Below are 21,138 nucleotides of genomic sequence, written 5' to 3' on the forward strand. Positions count from 1 at the left end.
TCTATCAACTATACTTTCTCCATTCCCTTCATAAATCCAATTATAACTAAATTTTCATCCTAGTCACCAAAAGACCATTGAATAATCTAAAACCCTAAGACACACTAGCTAATACCTTGACTCTGACTGAAAACAATAAATTAAATAGGGTTTATCAATTAATTATATGATCCCTAGATGACATTTTCTCCACCATCATGTCTTCTAGATTATAACAGGTACATAGAAGACTCTATTAAATACCTGCTAACACTCCAAATATCATCAGCAGTTCCTTAGGCTGCCTGTTCTTTAAGAGTGTGTGTGTGTGTGTGTGTGTGTGTGTGTGTGTGTGTGTGAAATATATATATGAAAAAAATTTTTTTTGTTTTTGGTTTTTTGTTTTGTTTTGTTTTCTGAGACAGGGTTTCTCTGTGTAGTTTTGGTGCCTGTCCTGGATCTTGCTCTGTAGACCAGGCTGGCCTCGAACTCACAGAGATCCACCCGGCTCTGCCTCCCAAGTGCTCCTCGCCCAGTGAAAAATGGTTGTTTTAGTTAGTTCATGTCTATTATGCCTGAAAATTTTCCTAAGAAATATTTTCTTTTAATAAAGAAGTAATAAAACTTTCTAAAAATATTTTAAAATTTTTCAAAGATATTTATCATTTATTTGTGGGTAGATGAGTTTGTGGGGACATGTACCCCAGCCTATATATAGAAATCAAAGGATAATTGGTTCTACCATGCAGGTTCTGGGATCAAACCTGGGTTGTCCAGCTTGGCCACATCTTACCCACATTGAGTTCCTGTGCAGCCTAACAGCCTTAGTTTTTTGAGACAGGGTTTCTCACTAGGTCTTGGGCTCATAAGCTAACAAGCCCCAGAGTCCAGCTTCTCTCCACCTCCCTAGTGCTGGGATTATGAATGTGGTCATGTGGGTTCTTACGTGGGTTCTGGGAATTAAACTGTAGCACAAATCTTAAATGGTCTTAATAAAAACAAACCTGAAGCCAGGTATTGGGGTGAATCCTGGAAGATCAGAGAAGCAGAACAAGCCACAGCCACCTCACCTCACCAATTCCTCAGCTGATCCTGTTTCCTCAGACTGGAAGCCTCTGAGTCCTCATCCAGAATGAATCTCAGCTGAACTGTGCTGCTCAAAGCCTAAAAGCTTAACCAGATCTAGTTCCTGGTTTTCACGACTTATATACCTTTCTGCTTTCTGCCATCACTTCCTGGGATTAAAGGGCATGAGTCACCATGCCTGGCTGTTTCCAGTGTGGCTTTAAACTCTCAGAGATCCAGATGGCTCTCTGCCTCCCAAGTGATAGGATTAAAGGTGTGTGTGCCACCATTTTCTGGCCTCTGTATCTAGTGGCTGTTCGGTTCTCTGACCCCAGATAAATTTATTAGGGTTCACAATATTTTGGAGAACACAATACCACCACATTCAACTCCAGTTCTGAGCTATCTCCCTATCCCTTCTCATTCTCTCACTTCTCACTGGTTAGAAGCTCTCTCTTCCACCTTCCAACAACACCCTTTACAGTGCAAACTCAGAAGCCCCCAAAGTCATTTTATTTTCTGTATATCCCTTAACTTTTTCCTTCTCACAGAAGTAAGTAGTGGCTGTAAATTCTCTTCTGATTCTTCTACCTATGAGTATAATCCAGCCCCAATTTGCTCTACTATAACTCTAGTGCACTTTCCTAAAGTCAGGCATATACCACTATTGGCACATAAGCTTCTCTTCCCTTGTAAATATAAGAAGTTGTCAATGCTATCATTTTTACCTTACTAACAAATAACTTGGTAGCTGGAATTGTCCTTGAAAAGCAATCCCTTTCATTGTTCCCATAACCTAACACACATACTTAAATGGATTTATACATGTATAATTAAGTTCTGCTGTCAGGCTCAAATTCTTACTGGAAAAAAAAGAGGGTTATAAATAATAACAAGATTTCATAGACTCAAAGATGTCAAGAGTAACAAGGAAATGACAATCACTTAAACAAACGGTTCTGGAATAAACAGGTTATCTCTATTAAGGAAAAATAACTTGGCTATTACTTTTCACAGTACACAAGAATTAATTTACAATAAATCACAGATCTATATATAAGAACAAAAATTACCAAATTTGTATCTTCATAGCACTGGGATAGGCAAATGTCAAATGTCTGTAACTCCAGTTCCAGAGGATTTAATGCCCTCTTCTGGCCTCCAAGGGCACCAGGCACACAGAATATATATATACATCAAGCAAAGCATTCATAGACATAAGATATAAATAAATCTTTCTAAAATATTTAAACTCCTATTCTATTAGAAATACTATAAAAAATGAAAGGCAAACAAACACTAGAAAAAAAGACATTTGTAAGACATCTGCTATCTGATAAAAAGCTTATTTCTACTCAGAATATATTAAAAAATTTTACAGCTCCATATATAAAAAGATAAAAGGTTGGTGTTTTTTAATAGGCAAAAATGTATTTGAACAGACACATCACAAAAGAAGACATCTGAATGGCCAAGAACTACATATACAAAGACAGCATCACTCATTATCAGAGAGAGGCAAATCATACTACAATGATTTATCTACTCTAAAGTCAAAGGAACAACAGACCCAGGTGCTGACAACACTGAGGAGCACCTAGAACTCTCAGAAAGTAGTGGTGCAAAGACATAATGATTCAGCCACATCACAGAGAGGAATTGTAGATGTTAATGGTAAACTTTGCTACACTACCCAGCATCTCATTGCCAAGTACTTATCCAAAAAAAAAAAAAAAAAAAAAAAAAAAAAAAAAAAAACAACCATAAAGACTGTGTGAATATTCAAACAGTCCAAAGCAAGGAACAATGTCAGCTGGTGAACAGATCGGCAAACTGTGGTCAATTCACTGGAATTGGAATGCTGTTCAACAAAAAAAAGAAGAGAACTACCAATAGCAGACTGACACCAATTTCAAACCCGAAGACCTCATACTGTGTAAACCCATTTATAAGAAACTCTAGAGAACACAGAATTATAGGGTCAGAAAGTGCAGCAGTGGGTGCCTGAGGCTGTCAGAGCACACTGCACAACAAAACAAGAATGTTTAGGATTCTTGATGAATTTTTCTATATCAGGAATTGATGGTGATTATGTGACTATAAAATTACCAAAATTCATTAAACTGTACTTTAAATGGATGGACTTTATTTTATATAAATTACACAGCAATAAACCTGAAGGAGAAAAAAAAAGCTCTGACAATCACCGGGCATTTTAAATTTTGCCTTATTATACCCCAACTTCGTATTTTCAAGAATGTGCCGTCTAATCTGCCACCTCTAGATTGTTATACATCCAAAGAACTAGATAACAATGAGCAGTACAAAAGGTGCTCACCGGCCAGCTCTGCTGCTGCCCACAGCCTTCCAAACAGGGCCTGCTTTCACTGCATCGCTCGTGGCACTGACTTTGGAGGCCATTTGCTTCCTCAACGTTTTACTTAAGTGATAGTCCATGAGGTGATTTCACCTTCATGCCTAGGAGCCAGTCATCTTCTGTTCCTTGTGAAATTCACTATGGCTGACTCCTATCACTTTTCCAGTTTCAACCTAACAGCCATTTTCCTCGGGGATATGTCTGTTGTATGACACCCCGTGTCTCTCTTCACAGAAAATTCTGAATTCACCAACACTTTGTTTGTGTGCTGTTTATTTTCAACCTCCTCTTCTAGACTCAATGCTCAGTGTGCAGCATTTTATTTGCTAGTCTAACCAGATCCTGGAACAGGACCCTGACACCTAATTAGTGCTCAATAAAATTACAGAATGACTAATCACAACCTGGTGACACAGATTCCACAGTAAGCATGCAAAAACAGACTTGAGAGGTTAATGGTCCAACAGTACATAGCTCTTAAGGGGTCAGATTCTGGCCCCTCTGATGCCAAGTCCTAGCCACTTAACTACAGGTTAAGTGTCAATCAGTAGCCTAACAAAGTCACTGATCTCTACAGCAGACTATGTTAGGCTTATGTACCCAGGGTCTTAACTCAGATCCCATCACAGTCTGAGAAGTATTCACATTCCTTTCTTGAAATTTTATTTGATCAAATGCTCTTTGAAATAGCTGTGCCAGCATGATTATTTTACTGAACTGAGATACTCAGCCTGATTGTACTTCCTAGAATAGACACTAATTAGCTACAATTAATTCAGTGCGTTCCTTATGTAAGGGGTCAGTGCTTGTCTGTCCAATCAACAGGAGCCTCTTGTCTCACTATTCTCACACACCACTAGCTCTCACCAGACTACACTTCCTGCCATGACTAAAAGAGCAAAATGCAAGACACCATGTGTAAGAGCTTTTAATGTATGTAGAAGCATGGCATATATACACTAATTAAAAAAAGACTACGTGCAGCAATGTGAGACTTTCTACAATGATTCTATTCACTGGGAAGAAACAAAACCTCCAAAAAAAAAAAAAAAACCAGAATGAAAGAGTTTTTGAAAGACAGTGAGTCAGAATGAGTCAGCCTTAAGTGCATACATAGCTCAAATATAGAGGGACACATAAATCCTGGGATGTCAATCTTTTCATGTTTAACAATCTTTAATTCAAATGCAAAAGTTCAGTACAAGCCAAATGTAGGACTTGGGAATTATTCATTTAAAACAAAACAATAGTGGAAAATGCAATGAAATGATCTTTCCATTCTCAAAAGCTTTCAAGGAAAGGATCATAGATAGATAGGGCCACAAGGGGTCTTTAACCTGCCCCCTTTCTCTTGCTACCAGTAGTTTATACCCATTCCATAATCTGAGTACATGTCTCAACCCTCTTCAAATTAAGGAAATGATGCTGCTGTGTGCCGAATTCTTTCCTATCCATGGTGATAGTTTTGCCGCGTGTATAATATATGGTTTAAAGACAAATCCTTACAATACTCCCTGTGGACATGCTGCTATGGCAATTTACATCCCATATAACTAGATGCAACCACAGGCTTGGTGAAATTAACTAATACTTTTTTGGATGAGAATAAGATTGAGCAAACTCTCTTATATTGGGATATCACAATTTACACCCTGCAGAAAATTCATAAATGCCAAACATCCCTCCTCATTTACTTATTCCACCAATATCATTAGCATCCTGAGCTTTAAACTCAAAAGCCTGGTGTCACTTCAACAATTTTCCCCTTCACACCTGTGCACAGATTTCTCACTAACTTATTTGTATTCTTTTCAATCATCCCTTGAATTTTTTAATTTGTCTCACTATTATTTAAGCCCACAACCATATTCTGGCCATAGAATTCAAACATTTGTTGAATTCAAAACAAAAGTACAATAACTGCCCAGTATAATCTGCTGAGATCATGTTGGAGGTATGTCATACATGGCTTGCCAATAATAACCAACATTTGAATCCAAGATTTTATTTAGAATAACATTTCTCTAATTAACTTGGATTTCTGTTTCCTTGTATGAGACTAAAGGAAATGTGATTTGGACAAGAATACCAGAAATAATAGATTACTCGTTTATAAAATCAATGTTAAGAGACTACACCTCCATCCACTCATTAATCAATCAACTCTAGTAATTAGTATTAGATTGCTCAAAGAATAAGACAAATCCATGATGTCTGTCAATCAAAGAAGGAGGAAGGGAATGGGAGAAAACAAGAGGAAGGAAGTGGGGGGACCGACACCAAGTAAGTTTTTGTTTTTTCAAGAATCAGATTCAATACAATCACTAAAATTAAAAATCCATTTGACACCACATTAGATACAATGGAAGAGAAGATGAACTCTTTAGACAAATCTAAAAACATACAGATTGAAGGAAGAAGAAAAAGGCAAGGGATACAAGATCATGGGCAACATTTAAAACTCAAGGAAATAGTACAACACACTTACTATTAGAGCCCCAGAAGACAATGGAGATTCAGGTTTTGAAGAAGTAATAAAAACCTCAGAGGACAATACCATTAATATTAAGAACTCTGGGCACTTAGGAGAAAAACTTGCAAAAATTAAAGGGCCAAGAATAAATCTTAAGAAGCAGTCAGAAAAAAGGCCAGATAAGCTTTTGATAAGCAGAAATAAAATTCCTAAACAAAAACTATGAAAAAAGACAGTGAATAACAACCTTGGAATACTAAAAGAGAATTACTAGCAACTTAACATTTCAGCTAATTTTAAGAACATCCCTCCAAATTTAGGGAAAAGGCACTTGCAGATAAACAGAACTGGAAGGTCACACCCTTGAAACTGAGCTCATTCCTTGTAGTTTTTCTGGGCATTTGTACCTGGACACTTGTAATATAAATCTCTACGTGTCAAGATAAGACAGTCTGGCCCTCTGATCACTGCATGCTATCCCGCTCCACCCGTGTAGCTCAAAAATCAAGCCCCAGTGTGCCTCTTCCTCCAGCAACTCCTGCTCCGATGAGTCACCACACTGATGTACTTCAGCTAACTGGCTAGAAGCAAGCCTGCCATTTAATGCTATGCAAACTGAAAGTATCATACCTAAGCTATATTTTCAAATCTCAAATAGATTCACTCTCCTCTTGTACAAAAGAAGAGCAAACATGAGGATTGCTTTCCTAGAGTTTTTGTCAATGTTCAAATTCAAAGTACAATGTTTAAGAGCAAGTTGATGGCTGCTTTCATCCCAAGTTAAAGAAAGACTAGACATAGAAATTAGAAATGGAGAACATACACTAAAACAGGTATAGGAAATACTAGCTTGCCTAAAAAAGTCAGGAAATAGGGGCTAGAGAGATGGCTTGGTCTTTGCTGTTCTTCTAGGGGACCAGAATTCAGTTCCCAGTGACTACATTACATTGGCCATCTCACAATCACGTGTAACTCCAGCTCTTCGGGGATCTGATACCTCTGGCTTCCTTGGGTACCTGAACTTAAATATACAAACCTACACAGAGACATACATGTAATTAAAAATAATTTTTAAAAATCATTTTTTTTAAAAGTCAGGAAAAAAATTAACTATAAAAGAAAGAAAAACAGCCAGGCAGTGGTAATGCACCTTCAATCCCAGCACTTGGGAGACAGAGGCAGGTGGATCTCAGTGAGTTCCAGACTAGCCTGGTCTACAAAACAAGTTGGGGGGGGGGGGGGGGAGAGGGGGAGAGAGAGGGAGAGAGAGGGAGAGAGAGAGAGAGAGAGAGAGAGGAGAGAGAGGGAGAGAGAGAGAGAGAGAGAGAGAGGGAGAGAGGGAGAGAGAGGAAGAGAGAGAGAGAGGAAAGAGGGAGAGAGAGAGGGAAACCACTTAAACTAAATGTACTTTGATTATAGTCTAGGGAAAATAGTATACTCTATATGGTAGGACACTAAAATAAAATCTCAAGAATTTTTAAAATAGGGTCTGGAGAGATGGCTCAGTGGGTAAGAGCACTAGTTGCTCTTCCAGAAGACCCAAGTTCAAGTTCCAGGACCTACACAGGAGCTCACAATCATCCTTAATTACAGTTCCAGGGATCCAAAGCCTTCTTCTGACCTCTTCAGGCAATAAACATGCATGTGGTGCATAGACATAAATAAAACCCTCAGACATATAAGATAAAAGTATTTTTTTTAAAAAAGCTTGTGCTTCATACATTTTTTTAAAAAAATCACAGTACTTGCTATTCTTGCAAAGGACCAAGTTTGGATCCCAGCTCATAACCAGCTGTAACTATAGCTTTGGGTATCTGACGCTTCTGGCCTCTGCAGGCACTCAACTCACATGTACACACCTATATGAAGACACACACCTACAAATTAAAATTGTAAAAATATCTTTAAAGTTACACTAATGATCACATTGGCAGCACATTACTAAAACTGGAATGATAAGAGAAAATTTGCAGGGCCCCTCCCCACAGGTGACATATAAATTCATAAAGTGTTCTATATTAAAAAAAGAAACCACATTGGAGCCAGTGATATGGCTCATCTAGTTAAAGGTGCTTGCCATTAAGCCTGAAGACCTGAACTCAGTCCCTAGAATCCACATGGTTGGGAGAGAGGCCCAACTTGGGTAAACTGTTCTCTGACCTCCATATGTAAACCATGTACACCCAAATAAATAAGTAAATAAATAAATGTTTCTAAAACCCAGACTGCAGAATACTTAGTTTTCTAATCCAACAGCTAATATATTCTTTTAAGATAGTCAAATCATGCAGAGATCTACCAAGAAAAGTACAATCTCTGGTAGCCCTGAGGATGCAGCAGTGGAAGCATGCCTTGGTGGTAACCAACAGCTCTCTAATGGGGACTTAAGACCTGCTCTACAAGTGGGAGACCATGCCTGGTCCTAGAAACCTAGCTAACTACTCAGTGCTTATGAAGTCTTAGGTAGTGGAAGAGAATCTACAACCACAAATTTTTTAATAATCCCTAACAACAGTCTATAAACATTTGTCCTTATACCCACAGAATATTGCAGTCTTCAGCCTTATCAAGGAAACTTCTCATTGCTACAGATGGAGACCACCACAGAAAGCCACAACCAATCAATGTGCAGAGTTGCAGAGCCCAGGCCCAATGGATACATCTACAAAACACTACCTTATCTAAGGTTCAGGGAACATGGCAAAATGGGGTGTGGGGATGTATGTGAAAAGATTGTAAAAGCTAGAGGATCAGGGAGCTTGCTGTAAGATTGTGTCTCCTAGTCATGTCAGCCACCCATAAAGTCTTACCAACATGACTGTGAGCTGAACAAGGATGACATCAATGACTATGCCAGACTGGAGGAGAAAAGCCCATGAGACCTCAACCATACACAAAGAACTACAGGCTACTGAGGAAAGCTGGGAAGAGCTGAGGCAGTCCTCCTCAGGGAAAATACAGCAATTGGTTGTCTAGCGCCAAACTGTTAGCCCTGAAAACATACATACAGGTAGCATTATATGGTCTGAACAGGATATATTTGGGAAAATATATGGTCATACAGTTATGTACATGCAATAACAATTAGTTAAAAAATTTTTAAAAAGAGGCCAGCAGGGAGGGGTTTAGAGGAGGGCTTGGAGGGAAGGGAAGGGAAGGGGAGGGGAGGGCAGGGAAGGGAGAAATGTTGTAATCAAATTATAATCTCAATTTTTTAAAATTAAAGTACAATCTCATTCCTCTCCTCCCTTTCTCAATCCTAATCCCCAGGGTTAATGGTATTTTTAAAACTTCTTTCTCCTCTGCACATTCCAAACAGATACATAACCATATCATATTCACCCATGAATGATATATAAACATACACATAAGAAGGCATGCAAAGAATCGTATTATCCATGTTCTTTTACAACTTTTCAATTTCTTTTCCAGGTCTGTTCAGGGCATTACATTGTACTCACTGTGTGGATACATTATAGTGCATAAATATCTCTTCTCCTGGCAGTCTCTAGGGGAGCAGTGTGGTTGGTTGAAACAATGGTTTAGTAAGGGCCTTACTGCATACTGTGTACACACAGAAGGAATATTGACTTCTTTACAACACTGACATAGACTAGAATAGGTAATCCAGATGAAATAAATAAAGACTAAAAACCATTTACCAGGAGCCAGGGAGACAGCACAGTAGGTAAAGGTGTTTGCCACACAAGCCTCATGACCTGAGTTTGACACCTAGAGCCCATGTTAAAAACCAGAGGCAGTGGCATGCATATCGCAGCAGTTCTAAGGAGAGACTGGAGGTGGAAGCTGTGGAATTGACCAGAAACTCATGGGCCAGCTAGCCTGGAGTGACTGCAAAGACAGGAAGAGTCCTTCCTGCCTGAGCAAGGTGGAAGGAAAGAGCCAACCCCTGAAAAGCTATCCTCTATCTCCACACACTCAGTGTGGTACATGCACACATGCACTCACACGCAGATACAGAGACACACACAATAAATAAGTTTAAAATAAGAAATTAAAGTTATTCTCTTACTTGTTCTCTTACCTATAACACACACTCACACTGAACATCATTCACATTTTTTAACTGTCGTTGGTCTCAGGCAAATGACATTTCGTTAGTGTGTACCTGAATTGTCAAACACTGCAGGTTCCTATCCAATATTCACATAACTTCTCTACGATTAATACCCCAAATCATTCTAACAAAAGTGCTGCAAGGTTTTAAACACACACACACACACAGCAGTTTCCCTAACAGCTTGCAGTGGTGATCACATGGTGGTGGTGGGCGGTTTAAGAGAAAGCACTGGCTTTCCTTATACATGTATCACCCACTCTAGACTTCTTGTTTTTCTTTTTCCTTCTGATGACTTTTGGACCAAAGGATGCAAACACAGCAGCTAGTGCACACTCACGAGGGCAAAGACTGAATGTAAAAAGAGTTGGTTACTCAAAGCCACGGTAACCATGCTACTGAATCCAACTACCTGTATAGTTTGAGCTGTTCGCTGTGATAAAAGTTTCTTGCATCTCTATGCAACTCTAACATTACACATCGTTCTCATACTTCTGACACAAGCTTCTGCTCAGGAGTTAGCAGCCATGTGCACTTCTCTAGCACCTCTGCTGCATCTGTCCAATGTGTACTCCTCAAAGTCCACAAACAGAACTGCAGTACAAGGGAATCTGCTACAGTAAGGTCTCTTCCTTTCCTTCCTTCCGTCATACTCCACACTTCTCATTTCCAAAAGCAGGTTTCTCATGGTAATCAGCACACAGGAGGGCACAGCTGCCCAACAGGTGTGTACACAGACACAACCAGCCAAGGAGAGAGAAACCTGAAGCAGGAAGCAGGAGCCGTCAGAAACACAGCTTCACTGATAGTTTGGATGGTTCACTTTACAGAAAGGTAAGGGCTTCACAAAATTATTTAAAACTTCAAGGAATAGCCAAACATTCTTAAGAAATACTTTCATTAGTCTAAGCCATATTTTGAAGACTCAGAAGCTATAATTTGTTCATGCTTCTGGTAGCTCAGTGATGAAGCCAGCAGATGCTCAGGGAACCATCATTAAAGCTCTCCATGACTAAGTAGCATAATGACCTTTATTAATCACTGCATCTGGTGTCTGCCAAATGGGAGAGAAACAATACTCAAGCAGCCCATTTTCAAAGAGTAACAAGTTACTTGAATGAAGAGGCTTCAGCACGTTCAAATGACATTTAAATTATATTATGATAGTGGTACAAACATTTAATTCCAAGCACCAATCTAAATAAAATAACTCGTTGCAACCCAAATTACTCTCTGGAGGGTGTTCATAATGTCTAGTGGACAGTCTGTCTCAGTAATAAAGTAATACTAAGAATTGAATGCTCTCAGTACTTAGGCAACTGATTACATTTACCAATTATCTGTTATTTGTATGTGCATTCATCACTGATGATAAACCATAAGGAAGTGAACACCAAGCCAGCTCAGGTACGGATTACTACATTCTTGAAATTAAGTTTCTCCAAAACTCAAGGTTGGCTTAATAAAAACAGTACTCAAAATATTATAAATATTCATGTTATAAGGTAGTGTGTGGACATACGCTCAAAAAGCTACTCTAAATCATTCCGAATGAAGCTGGATATCTCTGCTTTTCCATGCCCAGCTAATTCCCACTCCATCCACCCTGACAAAACCCAAAAGAGCCTAGATACTTTTAGTGTCTCAGTGTCTCCAAGGTCCAAGTGTCTTCGTATGCAAAACCATACATTTGATGTGTATCTGCAGTTTTGTAATAATCCGCTCTTCACAAGCATAATGTGAGGTAGCATACAAAATGTGTATCTGATTATACAAGCTATCTCAATGCAACTATCAACACTATTATGTACTGTTACATTAATAAGTGGATGTGCTGTGCCATACACCACAGGCAAACATCAGCCTACAAGTTAATTTTATGGTTTTTTTTTTTCCCACGTGGATTCAATAACCCTAAATCAAACCTTGCTTGCTACATTAAGTGGCATGCTTTCATTTTTATATTGACTGTGTTTTTCTGTGTGATAAGTGTTTGAGTACAATCAGGACAAACACAGGAGATCATTTAAAGAATCCTGTATTCAAGTGTCACCTGAAGGTGCTAACAACAGTGATTTGCATGTCACGGTATTGCAGAGTAGTAAATAGTAATAAACGAAATGATCTCACTCCTCTCCACAGAGCCACATGGACAGAAGCAGAGATACACTCAGAGCACTTTCAGAGACTGCCATCGCAGATGGTGGAATGGGTCTGGGGTTCCTTTCAGTCACTTCAGAAAGCACCTGAACAAATAGTTTTGATATTAATAGAAATACTAGTTACCTTTCAAAACCAAGTGGTTCTATTCAATAAGCACACCTTGAACATTTACTACGTGCCTAAGATGCACAGTCTAAAGGAGTCTACACACTATCTAAAGAGGGAAATCATCAGCATTCAGTATTTTTCAACAAAGCCAGTGATGAGCAATTGCAGGCACAAGCTGACAAAGGCCATGCTCTGCCCAGAGGCCTCAATGTGCACAGTAAGTGTGCCAAGTACAGGCAGAAACAGTGCTTGAAATTAGGACTAATATGAAAATAAAAAACACATTTAGTTTTTCTTTAAAAGTCAACAGAAAATAGAAAGATTATCCAACAACAAATCATAAATATGGTGAAGCTGAATGTTGATTACAACAAACATTTGTTTACCACTTGCCAGGTGCTGCTCTAAGCACTTTACAAATACTGACTCACTTTCCCACAAATGACAACCATTTAAGAACACCTGTCCTGCTAGGTGGTGGCAGCGGTGGCACACGCCTTTAATCCCAGCAATTGGGAGGCAGAGGCAGGTGAATCTCTGTGAGTTCCAGGCCAGCCTGGTCTACAGAGCGAGATCCAGGCCAGCAAGGCCTACACAGAAACCCCATCTCAAAAATGTAAATAAACAAATAAACAAACACACAAAAGACCATCTGTCCCCTTTCACACTAGAAGAAATTAAGGCATACCAAGAAACTGAGTAACCTGCCCAAGGGCACATGATCTAGTAAATACTAAACTCAACAGGCAAACCCAGGCAGGCAGCTGAAAACAGCATCTATGCACTGCCATCTGACTGCAGTGTGGCTACTGAACACTGTGCAATGTAACTGAGGGACTGACATATTTTTGTCTTATTTGCAGCAGGAATCTTAAAGGTTCTTATTAATAAAATCAAACCTGAGGCCAGTTATTGGGGTAAATGCTGGAAGGTCAGAGAAGCAGAACAAGCCAAAGCTACCTCACCTTGCCAGTTCCTCCGCTGATCCTGTTTTCTCAGACTGGAAACCTCTGTGTCCTCATCCAGAATGAATCTCAGCTAAATTGCTGCTCAAAGCCTAAAAGCTTAACCAGCCAAAATGCTTCTTGTTTCTGGTCTTCACACCTTATATATCTTTCTCTTTCTGCCATCACTCCCTGGGATTAAAGGCTCACTTTCTGGGATTAAAGGTGTGAGTCACCATGCCTGGCTATTTCCAATGTGACCTCGAACTCACAGAGATCCGCCTGGCTCTGCCTCCCAAGTGCTGGGATTAAAAGCCGTGCGCCACCACTGCCTAACCTCTATGTTTAATATTGTGGCTGTTCTGTTCTCTGACCCCAGATAAGTTTATTAGCGTGCACACTATTTCGGGGAACACAATACCATCAAACTTACTCAATTTTAATTACTGAAAAACCACATGTGGCTAGTAGCTGCCTCATGGGAATTCTCATCACTACTCAGCACTGCTGAGATGGCTGAGAGAGAGAAAGTCTTTGGGGTATCTATCACACAATTTTAAGCATGTAATTAATTCAAAGGTAACCTTTCAACAAGTTAGGAGTTTGAAGCTGAGACTGACTGAAAACTTACTGCCCCATTTCAAATGGTGTCTTCCTTCAAAAGCACTCTCTACCATGCCAATGCAATGACACATGAGCAGAAAGGGCTCATTTACCCAAAGAGAATTCTTTATTTTTTTCTGAGGAAAAGAAAAGGCCATATGATCAGAACTAAATATATTTCCTGAATACAACCTTGATAAAACTTTTTATCAATTAACTTTGCCTAAAAATATACATAATTCTGGCTTCAAATGTTATACTTCTAAATTTAAAGACAAATCACTTCACCTTGAGTTTTCAAAATACAAGTAAATGGGTACTGTTTTAGTCACTGTTCCATTGCTATGAAGAGACACCATGACTACGGCAACTCTTATAAAGGAAAAACATTGAATTGGGGCTGGCTTACAGGTTGAGTCATTATTGTCATGGCAGGAAGCATGGTGGCACATAGGCAGACATGGTGCTGTAGAGGTAGTTGAGAATTCTACATCTGGATCCACAGGCAGCGGGAAGGAGGGAGCCACTGGGCCTGGCTTAGGTATTTAAACTCCAAAGCACACCCCCAGTGACACACTTCCTCCAACAAGACCACACCTACTCCAACAAGGCCACACCTACTCCAACAAGACCACACCTACTCCAATAAGGCCACACCTCCTAATGCCACTCCCTAAGCATTCAAGTATGAGTCTACTGGGGTCATTCCTACTCAGACCACCAGAGGTGCTGTCACAGAAACTTATAAAGATGGCTGTACTGGGGTTGGGGATTTAGCTCGGTGGTAGAGCACTTGCCTAGCAAGCGCAAGGCCCTGGGTTCAGTCCTCAGCTCTGGAAAAAAAAGACAAAATAACAAAAATAAGATGGCTGTACTGCATCTAACCGCTGACTGCAAGGCTGTGCATACTGTCCATGACCCAGACACCAAAACATACACAACAGTGACGCAACAGTAACAAGTTCAACAAAAACGCTAACAGCAATTCACATGTCATCCTTATCTGGTGTCCAATTCAGTGCTGGCAACATTCTTGTCAAGCAGTCGCCAGTGTCCCCTGCTGTTCGGAACCGGATGCATACAGCCCCTAGGTGAGCAAATCCAGGGCAGAGTCCCCATCTGTCTCTTAAACAACCCTCCTATACTGCCTTCCCTGTTTAGCAATCTCACAAAACTGTGTATCAGCTCAGCACTAAACTGTGAAAATCCCCAGAAGTGATTCATATTTACACCTGACACCTAACTTCCTAAGACTAGGGAATATTTATTTCCAAAAAGTATTAGGCACTGCTAGTGTTGCCCAAAAGATCACTACAAAAACAAACAAAAATGGCTTTCAGAAACAGAGAACAATGTTAGGAACTGTATGAAGTCTTGGAAAACATATGGACTTACATAAAATCATAAATAGCAAAACAGGATCACAGGTCACAAATATCCCCACCACCACATTGCAATAGTCCTATTTGTGTTTCCCCTTATTAAATGTGTCAGTATCAACACAAAACAAAGCTGTACATTAAAAGACTTTATATATCTAAATGACACTTTTTGTACTTCTTTTTCTTGCTTGCATCTTTATCACACTGAATAACAGGTTGCTTAGGATTATTTGACTATAAAAGCCAGGGTTGACATGTGTGTCTTAATGTTACTGGTGCCACAGAAGTCCAGACTTCTGTATTTCTCTTATATTGTACTGCTTTTGTCCTTGTGGTTACATTATGGCTGCTGCTACTGGAGGAATTCCAGGTAAAAGAAGGCTGTAACAAAGCAGGTACAATACATTTCAAAAGGCAAACTTTCCCAGAAATCCCTAGCAGAAACTGGCTTACAAAAGCTAAGAATGTCATCAGCATTTGAATCTTACAGAAAAGCTTACCCCACCTCTCTGATATACCCACCAAGAATTCTAAATTTGCCTTGATTTATGACTTTCTTTGTTCTGTAACTATAAAACTTCATGAAACTGCTTCCACATTAGACATGAAATTTGTGGTAAATCTGTGTTCCCCCATGGTTCTTCAAAATGGTTCAGAACAAACTATCTCTTAGTCCCTTTAAGGTGAAAAGCTGTGGGGGTTTTTTGCATCAACAAAAGTTTTCATCACAAAGAATTGATATTTGCAGAGATAAATATATTTAGCCTGTGTCCTACTTTGTTTTCTGTTGCTGTGATAAAACACCAATCAAATGCAACTTGGGGAAAGGGTTTATTTAGCTTAGAGGTCCATCATTAAAAGAATCCAAGTAGGAACTCAATACAGAAACTCAAGGCAGGAACGGTAGCAGAGATCACAGAAGAACTGCTGCATGCTGCCTTGCTTACTCATAAAACTTTTACACATTTTTATGTTAAATTTTTACATGCATGTTCTTTGGGAAGAAAATGAAGAGTCTAAATCATTCAGATTCAATCATACTTAGCATACCTCTGTTTGACAAGCTAGAGAAAGATGTACTAGTCTCAAGGATGTTTAACCAAATAAACATGGGGTTTTTTAAGAGAAAGCAGCCTCCTGGATAGTCACAGCCCCAGTGATCAGTCACCTTTATGTTTAATGCACTATTCAATACATAGAAGGGACTGCAGAGTTGGACTATTCAGCCTGCTGAACAGCAAGCACTCTACTAATTTTACTCCCCTAGACACAGATGCAGGCTAAGGCAACCTCAGAGGAAACTGGGATGGTTTGCTGTTGAACAAAGCATGGCTTATCCCTTCCATCTCCATTTCACAAGGCTATACTGTTGTACCTCTGTCCCTGAAGGCTGAGCATCAGACCTCTCAGAAAAGACCGACCTAACAATGGTAAGCTCACTAGTCACTGAACTGCAAAACTTTCCTCCTTGCCTAAGGTACTCTAAACCACTCCCTAGGATCCTTCAAGACTGTTTACAATCCTGTACCAAAGGAAACTAACTCTGAAACCTTCATAAACCATTAACCATGCTTATTTCATCTTGAACTTTGATATTCTAGTACAATGTCTTTACAAACCCATTTTTCTTTCTTATGTACTAATGTTAATGTAAACACAGTATTTAAAAATGCTACATTTGCTCCATAAATATTTATTTTATTATTTTTAATTGTGGTATGTGTATACACACTCAGGCACAGGCCACTCTCCACTGTACTTTAAACTCTTATTACCCATATTTTATAGTTAGTTACACCACTGGTTCTCAACCTGTAGGTTGAAACCCCTTTGGGGTTCCAACAACCCTTTCATAGGGGTCGCATGTCAGCTATTTATATTACAAGTCATAACAGGAGCAAAATTAGAGTTATAAAGTAGCAATGAAAATGATTTCATGGTTGGGGTCACTACAACATAAGGAACTGTATTAAAGGGTCGCAGCAATAACGCTGCTTTTCTTACAGGGATTGCCATCATTTAAGTAATGGTTGACTAGAAAGCAGGCTAAATGGTTAAGAGTGCACACTGCTCTTATAGACCCAAGTTCAGATCCCAGCACCCATGTCCAGCATCTCACAACAGCCTTGTAACTCCAGTTCTAGGGGATCTGATGCCCTTTTCTTGCCTCCACAGGCACCTACATTCATTTATGTGCACAAATCCATGCACAGCCATACACACACACACACACACACACACACACACTCTCTCTCTCTCTCTCTCTCTCTCTCTCTCTCTCTCTCTCTCTCTCTTCAAAAAATAACCAAAATAAGTCTTTAACAATAACCATTTCCTTTAAAATGAGAATGATACAAGAGTATTTTGCAAAGTAAGGAAAGTAATAAATGTTAATAACACAACTAACACGGTTAGAAAAGGTCTAAAAGGGCTTCTCAGAAGAAAATCTCTTTATAAACTTCTTTCATTTTTCCAGTTAGAGAAAATCCAACCTGAACCAAAATCTAAGAGCAAATGGCACACTATCATCTTATATGCCGTTACCATTCGGCAGTATTCTTTCTATATTCATATATTATTTCCTGGTAGTTAAGATACACAGACATAATTTCAAAGACAAGGAAAACATTATTTGGGGTGGAGAGTAGGCTCAGTTTTTAAAAGCACTTGTTCTTGCAAAGGACCTGTGTTTGATTCCCAGCATCCACATGGAGCCTCACCACGTCTTCAGGTACCAGGTACACATGTGGTACATAGAGATACATGCAGGCAAAACATTTATATACACAAAAATACTATAATAAATCCTTTAAAAATTATAAAAAAGATTAAAAAAGAATGCCAGTATTATCCTCTGCCACAGGTACATCCCAAGTAACTATAATTTAAAACATAAAATCTAGGAGAAACATTCCAATAAAAAGTTCTGACTATAAAGGTCAAATTATGAATCTGACATTTTCAAACAGATTGAGAGTACATTAATTTTATTCTCCTGAAACAGTAAACGGAGTAAGAATTTTTTCGTGCTTAATTATTAAAATCCTACCATTCATTTAGAGGGGAATGTGTATACTGCAGAAGGGGAAGAGAAAAGAAAGCAGAAACTAGGAGGTAAATAATTACAAAGTACCCTAAATAAATAACACCACATTCCATGGCAAACAGTAACTGCTCCTCTGCTTTCTGAGATGCAGTTTTGTCTAATCATTTAAATACCATGTTCTACCATAAAATAAGTAAAAAGACATTGTCCATGGGTTTGGGTTGTTTTGTTTTTTTTTCCACTTCTACTGTTTTATATATGATTAAGCTGTCTGTCACAGTATCACTTTACAACACTGACTCAAATCAGGATATGTGGAATCTCATTACATTTTATTTTCAAACGCTTATCATACCTATTTTCAAACGCTTATCATACCATGTTAAAACAAATATTTTTAAAATCTGCATTTAACATCATCTGCGGTACACTGACATTACCCAAGTCTACAAAAACAGAATGCTCTAATATATATGTGAGTAGACTGGCACATACATTTATTAGCAGCTACATTTTACCTAGAGACTAAATGAGTGAAAGTGCCAGTCATCACCTTAGCTGATGGCCTGTAGATGCTGAAAATCCATCCCTAGTTACCACATTAGTGATTTACTATTTCAAACATTCAAAAAGCAAAAATATACATTACGTCTTCTAAACATATCTACATTCGCTCGTTTTAAGACAGGTAAGTCAGACATGCAATTTAAAGTATGTTTACTGTATTTCAATGTCTCAGGCATATGCTCCAAGTACATGACTGGTTTCGATATAAACCATGCTAATGAAGCATACAGTTTTAGACAGAAAAAAATGACTGTTCACTAAGAAAGACAAACTCACCATGCACTGGTCAAGGTCTTATTTATTACTATTATTTTATCAGCTTTTCACAGAAATAAGAACCACCTACTTCTCCCCTATTATAAGCAGACTTCTAGCTTGCTCCCTTCTAATTCTGCAGTGATTATATTTTAAGATTAAGAGGATTATAGCAATTATTTGCCTACCACCAAAATCCCTAATGCAAGAGGATCTTTGCAATGTGAAAACACTGTCACAGCAGAGTGTAATAACTCCCTCTTGGTCTCTGTACCTTTTAATAAAATAATATTCTTCTAATTTGGGGCTTAAAACAGGAATAATGAGCATGTTAACAATCATGCCATATTGCCTGGTCCTTTTCAGACACTGTAATAATGCAGAAAGGAAAAGCACACACGAAAACAGAATGTTTACAGCTGTTCTTTAGATGGATACTTATCAAAGCCTCTCAGTGCCTTAAAGTGCCCCGGGTGTTCATGCTGCGGATGCTCCTACCTTCCTTCACTGTGGCTGCCTTTTGCCTTGATGGTGTCACCAGCTCCTTTACAATCTGCAAGACTTGAATCATCGCTAGTTATCAAGCCAAAGACTCCAGCTGCTTCCACTAGAGATCCAACAGGTTTCATTATCAAGAGCTAACGCATTTCTGCTTTCTGAACGCTCAAGCACGAACACAGTTCAACTTGAGAGAAATAAATGCTTTGCCTAGATACAATGAAGCTCGGAAGCAGTTAATAGAAGCTCTATCTTCCTGAGGAGGATTTCAGCACATGTGAAAAGACCATCCTCAAAGTCCAAACTGTTTCTGTGCAAAGCACACACTACTTATGCACCAAACTGAGTAATCTGTAAGTCACTAATCACAGCAAAAAATACTCTCACACAAGAGCCACGACAAGAAAAAGTCTATGTTATAAATTCTCAAATGGTATCACAGATGCTATGTACAAATTTTTAAGTAAAACCAAAATACCCTGTACTGTCGAAAGCTTTAATACTTTCTTCCAATTTCTCAAAAACCTCATATTTGAATCAGAAAATGTAGATAAAAATAAAAATCTGTCTTGCTAACTCCAACTCCCAGATTTGCATAAAAGATATAGTGCCTCAAAAATATCCTATACATTCCTCTCCCCTCCTTTCTCCTCACACACACCTGACTTCTCAGTACATGAATATAAGTCTATGTTCATATAACCCAGAAATTCCCCCAAGGAGTCCACAAATTAATTGATATCACTCAACAAAGAGACATGGGCCAGAGAACTCAAAACAAGCAAAAATCACTGCTTCTGCCATGTAATAGCTTCAACAGCATAACTACAGCAATGCTCAATGAATACTTAATACCTGTTGTGGAATATTATTTTAAGGTGTGTTACTTTCATTTATGCTGCATTTGTTTAACTGTGAAGCTGTGTTACTGTGCCTGTCTAAAACACCTGCTGGTCTAATAAAGAGCTGAATGGCCAACAGCAAGGCAGGAGAAAGGATGGGTGGGACTGGCAGGCAGAGAGAATATATAGAAGGAGACATCTAAGAGAGAAAGATCGAGGAATGAGAGAGGAAGGAGAAGGACATCAGGGGCCAGCCACGGGGTAAGAAAATGGGAAAAGCCCAGAGGCAAAAGGTAGACAGGTTAATTTAAGAAAAGCTGGCAAGAAACAAATCAAGCTAAGGCCAGGCATTTATAAGCAAAAATAAGCTTCTGTGTGTGATTTAGTTGGGAGCTGGGTGACGGATCCCCCAAAAACCAAAACAGCCAAAACACAACGAACAACAATTACCTGTGTTTCACATTCCATTTATCATCACTCAGGAGCCCTTCTCAAAGTGAGCCTACAGTAACTAAAGGAGAAGGCATCCAGGCTATCACTGCTAAGTGTTAGCAGTTACTAAAGGGATCCCTGCAGCAACCCATTCCCTTTCGCTGTAGCACCAACTTCCCTATTTTTTCTTTCTTTCCAATTCATTTTGTTTATATTTTAACATCATGAAATAATGGATCCCAGAGAGAATCAGAGACAGATCCTTCACCTTCAGATAGACAGTGAATGACTTATTTGTTTTCCCACTTTTCAACTGAGGTACACAA

At 39.0% G+C, this 21,138-nt stretch overlaps 1 protein-coding gene across 2 annotated transcripts in view; it reads right to left on the minus strand.

Annotated features, from left to right (window-relative positions):
- Positions 1 to 21,138, minus strand: part of Usp6nl (USP6 N-terminal like) — a 142,158-nt gene that overhangs the window by 85,982 nt on the left and 35,038 nt on the right. The gene's annotated exons all lie outside the window — the stretch shown is intronic.

Source organism: Onychomys torridus, chromosome 5 (genome assembly GCF_903995425.1).
Source record: "Onychomys torridus chromosome 5, mOncTor1.1, whole genome shotgun sequence".
NCBI lineage: Eukaryota > Metazoa > Chordata > Mammalia > Rodentia > Cricetidae > Onychomys > Onychomys torridus.